The following is a 15,238-nucleotide window of genomic DNA, read 5'->3' on the forward strand; positions in this document are numbered from 1 at the left end:
TTTATTAGTTGCAACTGAGGTAAACTCTCTGCAGATTTGACAGTGCAGACCATGGATAAGTCTCCTCTTCCAGGCTCCAGCTTTAATGGAAAACAGTCTTACCACATTACAATTCTTGCAGTATAGCAACAACACAGGTTAGAGGGCAGTCTCCTTTCTGCAAGCCAACAGTTGGATCATCAGTGTAAATCCTGAGCTGATCCTGATTTATCACTGTCATCACAAGCAGTTGTGTGCCACTCTTAGTGGGGCAGAATTACAGCTGGAAAGTGACAGTGTAATGCACTGCAGACTGGGTGTGAGGGAGGGGTAATCCTAAATCATAGTCATCTGTAACACAGACTAGACTCCGTACGTTCCTGCTGACCTCCATTTATAATTCTCACACTGGGCTGACACATTGTTTACTTCACAATTTTCAACATTTTCACTCCTCACTGTCCACTGTGCATGGACTTCCTTTCAAATGAGTGTAGGTATGGTGTGCGAGTGGAAAAGGTGTTACAATTTATATAGATCTACTGCGTAGGTAAGCAAAGTATGAGCTAGTGAAATTTGTGAACAAGTGAAACTGTACCGCTGAACATGCATACTTGCTTCATTCATGCATTTTAGTCATAGTAACTATAGCTGGAAGGTTACCATGACACCTGTATAAATGAAGTTAGTGAATGAAGTTGTATGCAGACTATAAACATGTACATCTTTAATCATACAGTAGTGTAGGTTCCTAGGTAGTAACTGTGCGTACACTACAAAAGACTATTAAAGAGCCTAACCCAAATTCCCAGCTGTACTAAAGCACTGTCTGGTCAAGTGACGTGCTCAAGGTCACACAGCAGGCAAATGAAGGTTAAAGGATTCAATCCCTGTACAACAGGAAGCAGCTCATGATATAGTGCATTTGATTTTACCCAATATCTTCAAGACTTGTATTTCCTTAATCTGATTTGCTTTCCAAATAATGTTTGTCTGCTTTGAAATACTATGCAAATCATGTTTGTTGATGTTTTCCTTTTGAATTGTCAAAAATGTATTGCTATCCTTTTAGAGCTTTTCTCCTTGGGCCTCCACTGAAAATGGGCATTTCATTTCCCAGATGGACTTTCCTTGTAAACAAAACCAAATAAACTTGTATCAATAAAAAGTAATCCTGAAAAGAAATCCTCAGAAATAGACTATAGATTTACATGTTGGCAACAAAACAAGTCTGTAGAAGCCTTGAAAGTCTATAAACTGAAACTGAAGCTGAAGCTATCTGTAGATCAGTTTAACCAAGGTCCCTGGTATGTTGTAAAAAATAGAAATCCAGTACTAGACTGAAGACCATGTTAAATGAGAGAGAGGAACCCAAAGTTCCCCAGCTATTCCTTTTGGAAGAAAAGTGGAGACTGGGACAATGGTGATAGTCACTGATGCAGACAGAATCTATTAAATTTGTTTCTCCAAATTAAACTGGTTAATGAGCATCAAAAGCTCCCTTAAAATGAGAAGACCAGTTATCCAGGAGTACAAATACTCCTGCCAAATTCTCTACTCGCAGAAGACTGTCAAGGAAAGCCTACAACTGCATGGAGTGATAGTGCTGATAAAGGTTCCAAAGACGGAAAAGTTACACTAGTTTGTTCGGGGTCTGATTTTGATGTACATAGTCCATGGAGTGCCTAGTACTGTAGTATTAGGGCTAATTTTAAATGATCTGTGTAACAGATTGCATGCATGTGTACACACTCCCTCATGCTCACATGTACACTGTCGCTAATGTGTTGGCTACAGTGTTTAACAGGTCATAACGTCCATCCTTGCTTTTACTTTTCCCGATAAATCAGTTTTGAATTTAGATGTGATAAAGATTAGAACATAGCTCCTCTGTCTTAATTTATTAAGCCTTCAGACTTCACAGTTTGCATGTCTGTTCACTTGCCATACACATTTAAATACTTGTGGCAGTGTGCAGCACTTTACACGGTTTATTGTGGTCCTGCTCTCTGTAAAAGATTTCTTTCAGCTGTCTTGAATGCCATCATCTCTAGATTACATGTGCTATATCTAAGCACAAGTGTACTGTTATGCAGGATTCCACATCCATCAGATCAACCCAGTTTACTTACCTCCTTGCATCCCATCTGCTGGCACTGTTGTACACAGATATGGAAAAGTGACACCTTTCTTATGAGAGGTTACCAGTACCACTTTTTATTTAGTGTCTGACACCAGGTAAGTGAAAGTGGATATGTGCCTCCTTGCACATAACCAGTAGAAGGCTGTGTCTAGTTACCATGGTTTCAGGGTCACTGAGCATCAGCAGGGCATTGGATCAGGTTGCTGGCAGAACGTAATTGGTAAACAGCAGTAGGAGAGGTAGTCGGAATGGGGAAAAGATGAAGCAGCCCGTGGTTTCTCTAATTTTTTTTCTGAAACTTTCTACTATATATTCAATGCCTTTGGAGCTTGAATCAGTGCCAAGACCTCAGAGTTCAAGCCCTAGGTCACTCGGGTTCACTAAGTCGCATCAAACATCACATCCTTACTCTAGTGGCACCATTATATTCATAGTAGGGGCAAACTTAGTGGAAAAGGCTCTCTTTGCCAGAGGGACCAAAGCTCCAAGGATTTTGTCAGACAGGAATAGGTTTGCATAAGTCATGGTATGGAGTTAAAAGGGTCTCTGAGGTTTCAGATGCTAAATTCAAAGGCCCAAAATCTTGACACTAGAATACGTAGCAGGTGTAGCATGTAGCAGTTGTAGCTGTCATATTTGTGATCAGCCTTTCTATTAGCAGGAGGCACATTTTTTTCTGCTTTAACATGCTTCATGCAGTAAGTTATAAAACTGCACCGTTCAGATGTTTGGCATCATATTAAAGTTCTTTCTGGTGAGAAATGTTGTTGATGCTTTTCTTAAATCAGAAAATTCCATGCCTACCTAAGTTTTTAGTATAATATTTACAGAAACTGTTTTCATACTTTCTTGAGCAAAAGATCATGTTTACATTTTTATTCAGAACTCTGCTAACATAAAGTACTTGGATGCAACTTGATCCTCTAGAATTAATTGGAATAACTCAACAAGCCTTCCACGTCTGCTGTGAATGTGTTGCCAGCATCTTACAGTTGGATTAGTCCAGGAATCTTAGAGTTTGCAATTGTATTTCTGTGAGTTGCATACTTCAGTGCTACATAATCTCATGCAGTAATTCTACAAGTAGGCTTACAGCTGTATACACATTTCTAGATGTAAAATTAGTGACTGATTTGTACTTCTGTGGTGCATTTTCTGTATGATATTCCTTAAAACTGAAACTCTACATATTCCTTAAACCTGAAGCTCTACACGTGTATTATCAAGTATTCGTTATGCATCTTTAAAAAATTAACTGGAGTAAAGGTTTCCCTGAAAAGAAGCATTGTGCATCCAACCATCTCTCTGGAGGTGCCACTGTGTGAAAAGCATGAAACTCAGTTTGCTGCCCTCTTACCCTGTGGTATGTGCTACTTGGCAAGTCAGACCACTGCTAGTTTGCCTTCATCATCTTTTTATGACATGTGGACTTGAAGTAATTGGTCACTGTGGGGTGGTGGGTTACTTTCCCAAGTTCTCTTCAAGGATGTAAGGTACAACTTATCTTTTAGTTTACTGAAAGGACAAGGTTTTAACCACTATGTATACAGTAACCTGCATGACACAGCCATTTCCCATTCCCTCTAAACTAAATTAGTTATTTGGGTTTGAGTTTGTCCTTTTACTTTCTGAGTAGCACATTTTCTGGCAATGTGCATATTTAGTCCTGCTTCCAGCTGCCTACATTGAATATAGAATAGTGCCACCATGAATTACTGCTCCCTAGAAATGTTCACTGTAGCAGGGTTCCGTGACCAGTAGTGCACTACCTCAGAACTAACTAGCAGTTCTGCACCAGGGTTCCGTGACCAGTAGTGCACCACCTCAGAACTAACTAGCAGTTCTGCACCAGGGTTCCGTGACCAGTAGTGCACTACCTCAGAACTAACTAGCAGTTCTGCACCAGGGTTCCGTGACCAGTAGTGCACTACCTCAGAACTAACTAGCAGATGTCCTTCATGGATGCATCTGCAGTCATAACAAATGGGTTGTCCTGTCATCAGGCAGCCCTTCGGTCGGCCGGATTCCAAAGTCTGGGTCCGGCTTCGGCTGATGTTGCACTTCACCCGACGTCATCTCTGCTGGTCTTCGGGTATAAAGGCATCAGCCAACGCCATTTTCCTCAGTCTTTCTTGCCGCGGCGCGAAGCAGAAGCTGTTCGCAAGTGCCGGTCGGTCCGATCCAGAGATTACTACTACCGAATACTATCAAGACTTCTAAAAAGCTAAGTACCCCGTTGGGGACTCTTTCTTGCCTCAGCCGATGTCAGAAAAAGTCAATAACTGTTTAACTTGTGGGAAACAAATACCTCATAAAGATTTCCACTCTTACTGTCTGCCTTGCTTAGGCCCAGACCACGACGTAGCAGCCTGTTCGGCCTGCGCTTCCTTCAACCGACGAACGCTCAGGCGTCGGTCGGAGTTTGCTGAACAATTTTTCGGCCCAGACTTTGCTTACATTATGCCGTCGGATCCTCCGACTACCCAAATTGTTAAAAAACGCAAGGAAAAAGACCGACATTCGCGGCCCGCGGTTTCAGCCGAAACCACGGTTAAGCAAGCTGCGAGTGTCTGTTTCAGCCGAAACCGAGAAAACTGGTCAATCCTCAGCCGAATCCATGGCTACTACTGAGGCTCCTGCTACCTTACCTGAATCGGCCTCAGAAATTTTGCCTGCAATTGTGGTTTCTAGTGAGTTATCAGACACCATCCCTTTGGATGTTTCTACCCCAGCACGTGGTGCTGCTAGACCCCCTGCAGCCATGTCTATCAAGGCCTTTGCCAGGACTAAAGCAGCCAAATCTGCTAAGTCAGTGCCTGTTAAACCTCCCTCACACAGGCCCACCTCTAGTTCACATATGCTTACTCTGGCAGAAGATTTAATATCCTTAATTAGGGGATCCCAATCTCACCAAGACAGGGCCTCTCAGCCCCCAGAAAAGAGACCTTGGACAGAGCCCCCCGAGCCAGTGTCCTCTGATGATTCTGCGGATGACTCCGACATTACAGAACAGCCAGAGGATCCTTTTTCTACTTATGAAGACTCCGATGCTGAAGAATCCATTCCAGCTGCCTCTCCACCAGAGGAATTTTCCTTTGGGGAAACCTTACATGCCATGAGAGAACAATTTCAATGGCAGGGACAAGATTTCTCAGATTCAAGAAAAAGGCTTAGGACCTTTCTGCATTTACCACAACATAGGCCCTTAGCTATACCTCCTGTTTTGCCTGTTGTGGATGATGCATTTAATGATGTCTGCACTGCTCCTGATTCTTTACCTCCAGCCCCTGCCAAACCTGATAGATTTTACAGGGTCCCAGACACTCATCACCACCTATACAAGGCCCCACTGGCAGACCCGAAACTATTTCCCAGGGGCCTAAGGCAGTAGCCTCGACCACAGCAAAAAACCCTATTCCTTCAGAAAGGGAATCCAGGTCCTTGGACAGATGGGGGAAAAAGTTTACACCTCTGCTACTCTCTCAGCTAGAGCTTTAAACTGTCAGTTTCACATGATCCAATACCAAGAGTTTATGCTTGATCAGTTGACTAAAAAAGTATCCTCTGATGAATCTATAGATAAGAAATATGTATTAGAAATGGTGAATAACATACAACAGGTTAGTAACCATTCCTTAAAATGTGGCTATGATGCACTGGAGGCTTCATTTAGATCAGCCATGACTGGCACAGTGATAAGAAGACATGCATGGTTGAAAGAGCAGGTCTTACCGGATCATGTTAAAGCTAAGCTATTAGATGCTCCTATGGATAAGGCCAGTTTATTTGGTACACCTGCCCAGCAGGTAATGAAGAAAATGGAAGAAAAGGCAAAATCTGTACAAACAGTAAAAGATTTCTTACAGGTTCAGCCCCCAAGGTTTAGCAGGAACTGGCCTGCCAAAAATTGGTCCTTTCCTGACTCCGCAAGATCCCAAAGGGGCAGGAATAGACGCTCCAGAGGCAGAAATCAATCCAGAGGAGGTGCCTACAGAGGACGACAGTGGCAAGGTAATAACAGAGGCACAGACACAACCACTACCACTGCAACAGGACAATCACAGTGACTTGGCTCTAACTCCGCCTACCAGGGAGCAAATAGCAGCACCATTAGGCGGAAAGTTAGCCTTATTTTTGAAAAATTGGCACTATATCACAAAAGACAAGTGGATTTTGCAAACCATAGACCAAGGCTACCGGTTCCACTTCCACACCTTACCAGTAAAAAGAGGAATGCCAAACCTGCCTCCAAATCAGAAATTAGAAGCTCTACAGCAGATAATGGAATTAACAAAGATGAGAGCTGTGGAAAGAGTACCAATAACAGAACAGGGCAAAGGATTCTATTCCAGACTCTTCCTAGTACCAAGAAAAGAAAAATGTTGGAGACCTATTCTCGACCTGTCCATCTTAAACACATATATCATTGTCCCAAAATTCAAAATGCTGACCCTACAGCAACTTCTTCCCATGCTGGGCAAGGAGTGTTGGCTGGTAACTCTAGATCTCAAGGAGGCATACCTGCACGTCCCCATTCGACCAAATTGCAGAAGATACCTCAGATTTCTTGCAGGATCAGAGCATTATCAATTCTCAGCATTGCCCTTTGGCTTATCTACTGCGCCCAGAGTATTCACAAAATGCCTGGCATCAGTAATCGCTCACTGCAGACTACAGGAATCCAAATTTATCCATACCTGGACGACTGCCTGCTACAAGCGGACAACAAAAGCAAGCTGACAACAGATTTACAAAGGGTCATTTACTTGCTACAAGCCCTGGGATACACAGTCAATTTTCAAAAATCAAGGCTGATACCATCCCAAACAAGAACATTCTTGGGTGCGGAATTGGACACAGTAAAACAAATGGCATTCCTAACTGCAGAAAAACAAAAGAACTCCTCTTTACTTCTTGGCATTAACAAAACAGAACAAACTAACAGCAAGAAAAGTTCTGCAGGCCTTGGGCTTCATGGCATCATGCATAATCTTGGTCCCACATGCCAGACTGCATATGAGAAAACTACAGTGGTACCTAAAGAATTTATGGTCTCAACACAGGCACAGCCTAGAAGCAGAAATACCACTAATCCCATGCCTAAAACAGGAGTTCCTATGGTGGGCTCAAGCATGCCAGTCAAACCCAGGCCTATCCTTCCACAACTTTCGAACAAGCCAAACAATCACAACAGACGCCTCAGACCTAGGATGGGGGGCGCACATGCTGGACAAATGCGTACAAGGATTGTGGACTCAGGACCAGTTGCACCTGCACATAAACCAAAAAGAAATGCTGGCAGTAAAACTGGCAATCCAAAAATTCAGACCATTCCTCAAAGAAGGCCATTTGATGATAAGGACAGACAACACCACAGTCATGTGGTACATCAACAAACAGGGAGGCACTCGTTCATACCCCCTATGCAGAATGACTTTGGACCTATGGAATCTGGCACTCAGCTACAACATCCAGTTACAGGCAATATTTGTACCGGGAAAAGAGAACACCCTAGCAGACATGTTAAGCAGAACCACCTCGGATGCTCACGAATGGATGCTACACCCGGACATCTTCAAGACCATCACAAAGAAATGGGGAATGCCACAAATAGATCTATTCGCTTCCCCTCTCAATCACCAGCTCAAAAAATTCTGCACAAGGACATTCCACCCACTTGCTTGGAAGGTGGATTCACTCTCCTTCAGCTGGAAAGGTCTGACAGCATATGCATTTCCACCTCTTCCTTTGATACACAAGGTATTACTGAAAATCAAAGAGGAACGTCCAAGGATAATCCTGATAGCTCCGAACTGGCCAAGGCAACACTGGTACCCATTGCTGAGGAGCATGTCTCAGGAGAAAATGTGGTCAATACCCCTGATGCCTTTGATGTTAACTCAGAACAACTACAGCATCATGCACCCAAACCTAAAAACTTTGCAACTGACTGCCTGGAACATCACATAGCAGCAACTAATCCAAATCTTTCCCAAAGGGTTAAAGACATTATCCTGGAAGCCCGCAGACCTTCAACAAGAAGGAACTATGCAGGAAAATGGAAAAGGTTTGTCATTTGGAGTGCTGAAAGAGGAAAAGATGTGTCGAATATAGATATTGCTAACATTCTGGAGTATTTGGCAGAGCTTCTACATACAGGCCTGTCCTATTCCTCCATCAAGATACATGCATCAGCTATCTCAGCAGAATACAGCTTTGATCCACCTGTCTTTTCACATCCTTTACTCAGGCAGTTCCTCAGAGGGATCAAGAATGTAAAACCTCCTAGGAAACCACCATTACCAGCATGGGACTTGAACTTTGTGCTAGAAAAGTTGACACTCCCTCCATTTGAACCAGCAGCAACAGCAGATCTACAGCACCTGTCATGGAAAACTGCTTTCCTACTGGCAATTACCTCAGCAAGGAGGGTTTCTGAACTACAGGCCTTAATGGCAGTACAACCCTTCCTAATCTTCCATCAAGATAGGGTGTCCATGAGAACTAATCCTACATTTATGCCTAAGGTGGTATCCAGAGTGTCTTTAAACCAGGCAATCCACCTACCTACCTTCTTCCCCAATCCACAAAACAGAGGGGAAAGAATGCTGCATACCTTGGATGTACATAGACAGCTACGCTACTACCTGGACAGAACCAAAAGTAACAGAAAAACTCACCAGCTTTTAGTAGCCTATGCAACAGGAAGGGAAGGAAAAGCAATTTCCAAACAGACAATCTCCAAATGGATAGGAAATTGCATAAGATTCTGTTACTCCTTCCATGGAAAACCAATTCCACAGAACATAAGGCCTCATTCTACAAGGGCTACAGCCACTACCACAGCTTTCTTACGAGGAGTGGCAACCAAGGACATTATTGAGGCGGCTACTTGGACCTCCGTGCATACATTTGCCAAGCATTATAATTTACCTCTGTATTCTAGATCCCGAGCAGGGTTTGCCACTGCTGTACTGCAAGGGATCCTAACCACACCATAATTTCTTCTTCCTCCTCCCTAGTTGGCTATGGTATTCTACCCATTTGTTATGACTGCAGATGCATCCATGAAGGACATAGTACAGTTTTGTACCTACCATAAATGTAGATGTCCGAACTGGATAGCATCTGCAGTCAGGATTACCTCCCTCCTTCCCTCTGTGGTACTCCTAGGGTATTTACCCTCCTAATAGCTAGCTGGGAGTCTCTTATGGTGTATTTGTTTGTATATATGTACATATATGCTTATTTTTTGTGTTTGCCTTCTACCCTTTTGGAAACATTGGCATTTATCCAAAATTTAGCCTTCCAAGAGGGCAACTGACATCTGGGGCAAGAAACACTGAAGAAAATGGCGTCGGCTGATGCCTTTATACCCGAAGACCAGCAGAGATGACGTCGGGTGAAGTGCGACATCAGCCGAAGCTGGACCCAGACTTTGGAATCCGGCCGACCGAAGGGCTGCCTGACGACAGGACAACCCATTTGTTATGACTGCAGATGCTATCCAGTTCGGACATCTACATTTATGGTAGGTACAAAACTGTACTTTCTGCACCAGGGTTCCGTGACCAGTAGTGCACTACCTCAGAACTAACTAGCAGTTCTGCACCAGGGTTCCATGACCAGTAGTGCACTACCTCAGAACCTTCTAGCAGTTCTGCACCAGGGTTCCGTGACCAGTAGTGCACTACCTCAGAACTAACTAGCAGTTCTGCACCAGGGTTCCGTGACCAGTAGTGCACTACCTCAGAACTAACTAGCAGTTCTGCACCAGGGTTCCGTGACCAGTAGTGCACTACCTCAGAACTAACTAGCAGTTCTGCACCAGGGTTCCGTGACCAGTAGTGCACTACCTCAGAACCTTCTAGCAGTTCTGCACCAGGGTTCCGTGACCAGTAGTGCACTACCTCAGAACTAACTAGCAGTTCTGCACAAATTCTTCTAGCACATTTTTAGTAACTGCCATGTGTAAAGAGTGGTTGTAGGTAATTGCTTTGTACTGCTCAGTCACGTCTGTGCACTGCCCTTCCAAGGTAGTTGAAAGTTAAGGCCGTTATCAGTGGGCAGATGCAAGCCAGGCCAAGAGACAGATGTGCCACAATGACCGATCTCTGTGATGTTCATGCATCTATGAGTCTGTTGCTTCTACTTTTGCAAGTTGTATGCATTGTGAGCTAATTTGGTGTGTTTGTGTAGCTGTGGGGCACTTCTAAATCCTGGACATCTGCATGCACGTCCTTAAAGTCCTGCATCATTCAACTTTCAGGCTGCACTTTCCTTTCCTGCAAGGGATTGTTTGAGTTGACTTTTAGATAATATATTTTATTTTTAAGTAAAAGTTGGCCCTCCAATGTAGCTAACCATAGCCCAGAGTGTTCTTTTAATATCACCTTGATAGTGTTAATGCCAGGAAACCCTTCAATACCTTTCAGATTCTTTTTTTTACATTTACGCTTTTCTACATGTCAAAGTCCATGAGGGTCCAGACTTTCCATAATTTTAGTGGCTGAGAATGTCTTCCTGATAAATAAATAGCTAAAGTAAATCTGTTCCAAAGAATTTGTTCTTGGGGAAATCTTTATATAAATCAGAGATGCATAATACTGCAACACTATATAAATAAACTGATAAACTCTCTTATTTTTGGCCATTAAAGTGTTTATCTATTTAAATGGAAGATGAGCCACAGTATCAAAAACTCCAGGAAGCTGTCCCATAGCTTTACTAGGAAAAAAAATTTCTGATGCCCGGGGAGGCTGCGATTGTGTAAGCTTGTGATACAGGAATGCTTAATATGTCTTCCTCTAGAGAAAAAAAAAAGAAAAGAAAATCATTTTCCAATCATTTAAATGATGTTACAGTAACTTAAAGCAGAAAGAAATGTCTGGAAATCAAGTATTCAATTGTGCCGTCATTCTGGCTAGATTCCCTGTGTACTACAGAGCATCTGGGGCCTTCAACACTCGCAGAACTGCTGGAACTCTGTATTTAAACCAAACAAGCTTCAAAGCATGTCTAGTAACATTGAGTCCGACATGGCTTTGTATGCCAAGCAGAGATCCCCTCTTAAGTAAGCAATATGAGACAGGAGTATAGCTGTACTTTTCTGAGTCCATCTGTGTAGGGCATGTGTTAGGAGTCCTAGGATCCTCTTTGTGAGGAATTTCTGTGGCCTTTCCAGTTGTTGCAGGTGTCTAGTGAGGTACATGCCAAATGGGGCATTGTACTCTTATAATGGGTCTGAGGGATGAGTAGAGAGTAATTATGACCTCTTTCTTCCTGAATGAGAAGCCCTTTTGTAATGAAGTGTGCCACATAGAAAGACTCTCTAACTAGTGGCCACATGGTTTTCAAAGTAGAGGTTGCTATCCACTTGTGTCACTAGATCTCTTATCACACCTTAGGAGTTGAAAGGTCTACCGTCAATGTGGTAGCTCATGGGCACAAAGTTTTTCCTGAAGGGGATAACTATGCACTTTTTGGCATAGAGTTTGAGACCATGGTTCTGGCACCAGTCGTTGGTGTCAGTGATGCCTTTTTGTAGGATGTTGACATCATCTTGAGTCAGTAATGGCTCCCAGTTTGCAGTCATCTGCCAACTTGGTCAACCAGAGTCCTTTAGTATTGGCCTGAACTTCAAATAAGTGTATACCAAACAGGAGAAGACCCAGAACTGATCCTTGTGAGACGTCACTTGTGACTGCCCGGTAGTTGGATTTGGAGTCTGCTACTTTCACCGTGTGGGTTCTGTCTGTGAGCCAATTGGCAACACATCTTATGATATAGGGGTTGACGCCTAGGTTGGTGAGTCTGTCAATGATCCCTGAGTGTGGGGATAGTGTTGAAGGCCTTGGCCAGATCTAGATAAGCTGTGTGGACTGCCTTGCCTTTATCGACTGCTCTGGTAACAGATTTGAAGAAGTCTATCAGGTTTAGCAGACATGATCTGCCCTTCACGAACCCAAACTGGGAGGGATCCAGGGTTTGAAGGTTCCCAATATCCTTATTTATGAGGTCCATAATGATGCACTCCATGGCCTTACAGATCAGGCTCATCAGGCTGATGGGGTGGTAGTTTCCTGGGTCAGTAGTCGCTCCCCCATTGTGGAGAGGAATGACTGTAGCGGTGTGCCATTCGGTGTGGACAAGCCTGAAGTGAGGCTATGGTTGAACAGGGCACTCAGGTGAGGTGCCAGTTCCCTTTGTAATTCGTGTAGCATGCAGCCAGGTATGTTATCAGGTCCCACTGGATAGTGCGACTTCTACCTGAGCAACCATGATATTGGGGCTTTGGCATTCCTTGGGTATTGAGATGGGCCCTTTTGGGGGTGGGGTAAAGTTAGCACTAAACCTGTCTGCCAAGATGTTGACAATATCTGTTGGTTCAGTGTAAGTGGTGCCATTGTGCAGTAGCTCAGAGAACCCTTGCATATTGTTATGCAGGTTCTTGACATAGCTAAATAATGCCTCTGTTGCAATTTTATTTTCGTAACTAGCTTTTGAGGCTTTGAGGGATCTCAGTTTTTTGCTGAGATTTACAGGGGAATTTTTCCAGACTTAGGACTTTGCTCTTTGCTGCAACAGTTTTTTTTTCTTCTGTTTTACAGTTTAATAGCAGGGGACCACCAGATTGCCCTCCTTTTTTTTGGTGGGCAGCTAATTAAAAAAGCCCATCAGTGACTACACTTCCTAAGAAGCCTTACAAAAGCAAAACTCTCTATGAATGCTCTAATTACCTTCTACAGAGGAGCCATCGAGAGCAACTGCACTGTATGGTTTGGTAACAGCACAATGGTTGAAAGGAACAAGCTGCAAAGAATAACAGCAGAAAAGATCGTGGGCAGTAGTCTTCCTACCTTACAGGAGCTCTTTGAAATAAGATGTTAAAAGTTGTCCCAGAAAATACTGAGGGATACTTCTCATCCAATATATGGTTGATTCACTAAACTTGCATGTGGTAGAAGGTTACAGAGTGCCCGCTGCAGGTCCTCCAGATTCATCAAACTGCAATAACTCATTAATTTGAATCTTTGAATCTTTTTAATCAAAATGACAGCTGTCAGTCAAGAGTAAATTGACAGAAATGACACATTTTTCACTTAGAGAATGCATATGGGAAGGAGACCTTGTAATTTGAGTGGAGGTTCGATTTTAAGAAAAGTTTTTTTTTTTTTTATCTCACTTCTGTTTAGGAAAATGCACATGCACTATAAATTGACTCTACTAAAATAGATTAACACAGATAAGAGTACTTTAATGTTTCTTCCGATTACTATATAAGGAGCTGACATTATCACTGTTAATAAATGGAGGGGAGGTCATTTATGGTGTCATATTATACATATTCAAACTTACTTCAAAGATGAGGAAAATGGACTGACAGACAACATTATGTCAGGCTCTGATGTCCTTCAAGAATGCAACTCCAGTCATAACATGTGGGTTGTCCTGCCTCAGGCAGCCCTCGGTCGGCCGGATTCCAAAGTCTGGGTTCGACGTCGGCTGATGTCGCATTTCACTCTGACGTCAGAGCGGCTGGAGTACATAAGCATCAGCCGACGCCATTTTCTTCTGTCTTTCTTGCCACGCGGTGCCCGAAGCAGAAGCAGTTCGCAAGTGCCGGTCGGTCAGCTCCTGTATTCTTTGATTCCAAAGTCATCAAAAAAGCTAAGTACCCCGTTGGGGACTTTTTCTTGCCTCAGCCGATGTCAGAAATTACTGAAAAAGTTAACAATTGTCTTTCTTGTGGTAAACAAATACCTCATAAGGATTTCCACTCTTACTGTCTTCCTTGCCTTGGCCCAGACCACGACGTCTCGGCCTGTGTAGCCTGTGCTCGCTTCAACAAGCGCACTCTCAGGCGCCGGGCGGAGTTCGCTGAAGATTTTTTCGGCGAAAAATTTGTTTACACAATGCCGTCGGAACTTCCGACATCACAAACTCCCAAGAAACGAAAAGACCGGGACCGACATCCTCGGCCCGCGTCTACCACCGACTCCACGCCAAAACCTATCGCGAGTGCTCCGGTTCCCTCTGAGATGGTCTTTCCACCACTCTGAACTGAGGACACCGCATTACCGATGACTCCGATTCCGGATATCACTCCGCCAGTTATTGATTTTCCCCCGGATACCGAAACCGAGGAAATGCCAGAGACCATTGCTGTAGACAAGGTCACTCCTGCACGTGGAGCTGCCAGGCCTCCTATGGCCATGTCTATTAAGGCCTACACTAGGGCTAAGGCAGCCAGCAAAACAAAACATCTTACTACTAAAACCTTACCTCAGCCTACTGCAGAGACACAAATTATGTCTATGGCTGCTGACTTAATTTCTATGATTAGAGGTTCACAGGCCCATCCTGAGAGAGGATCCCAGCCTCCTTCTGATAAAAGGCCCCGGGTTGAACCATCTGACCCTATTCCATCAGATGAAGATTCTGAGGGCTCTGTCCACTCTGATAGCCAGGAAGAGCTCTTCCAGACCTATGAGGACTCGGATGCAGAGGATTCCATCCCCTCGGCCTCCCCTCCTGAGGATATTTCTTTTGGGGAAGTTCTGCATACCATGAGGGAACATTTCAAGTGGCAAGGCCAGGAATATTCTGATTCCAGAAAATGCCTTCGGACTTTCCTTAAGAAGCCCCAGCACAGGCCCTTAGCTATCCCTCCTGTACTTGATGTTTTGGATGATTTATATTCTGACTCTAGTGTTACCCCTGACTCTCTTCCTCCTGCTCCAGCCAAGCCAGACAGGTATTACAGGGTCCCAGAAACTCATTCCCATTTATTCAGGGCCCATACTGCTGATTTGGAAACTATTTCACAGGGGCCTAAAGGAGTTTCAGCTTCCACCTCTAAAAATCCATTGCCCTCTAACAGGGAATCTAGGTCATTAGAGAGATGGGGCAAAAAGGTTTACACATCCACTACCTTATCTATGAGAGCTTTGAATTGCCTTTTTCATATGTTACAATATCAGGATTTCCTGTTAGAAGATTTACAAAAAACATTGGCAGCTCCTGATCCTTTAGACAGGAAGGCTTTGCAGGAAGCTGTACATAACACTCAGCAAGTAAGCAATCACTTCCTCCAGTGTGGATATGGCATGGACA

Source organism: Protopterus annectens, chromosome 13.part0 (genome assembly GCF_019279795.1).
Source record: "Protopterus annectens isolate FY-2018-M chromosome 13.part0, PAN1.0, whole genome shotgun sequence".
NCBI classification, from domain to species: Eukaryota; Metazoa; Chordata; order Ceratodontiformes; family Protopteridae; genus Protopterus; species Protopterus annectens.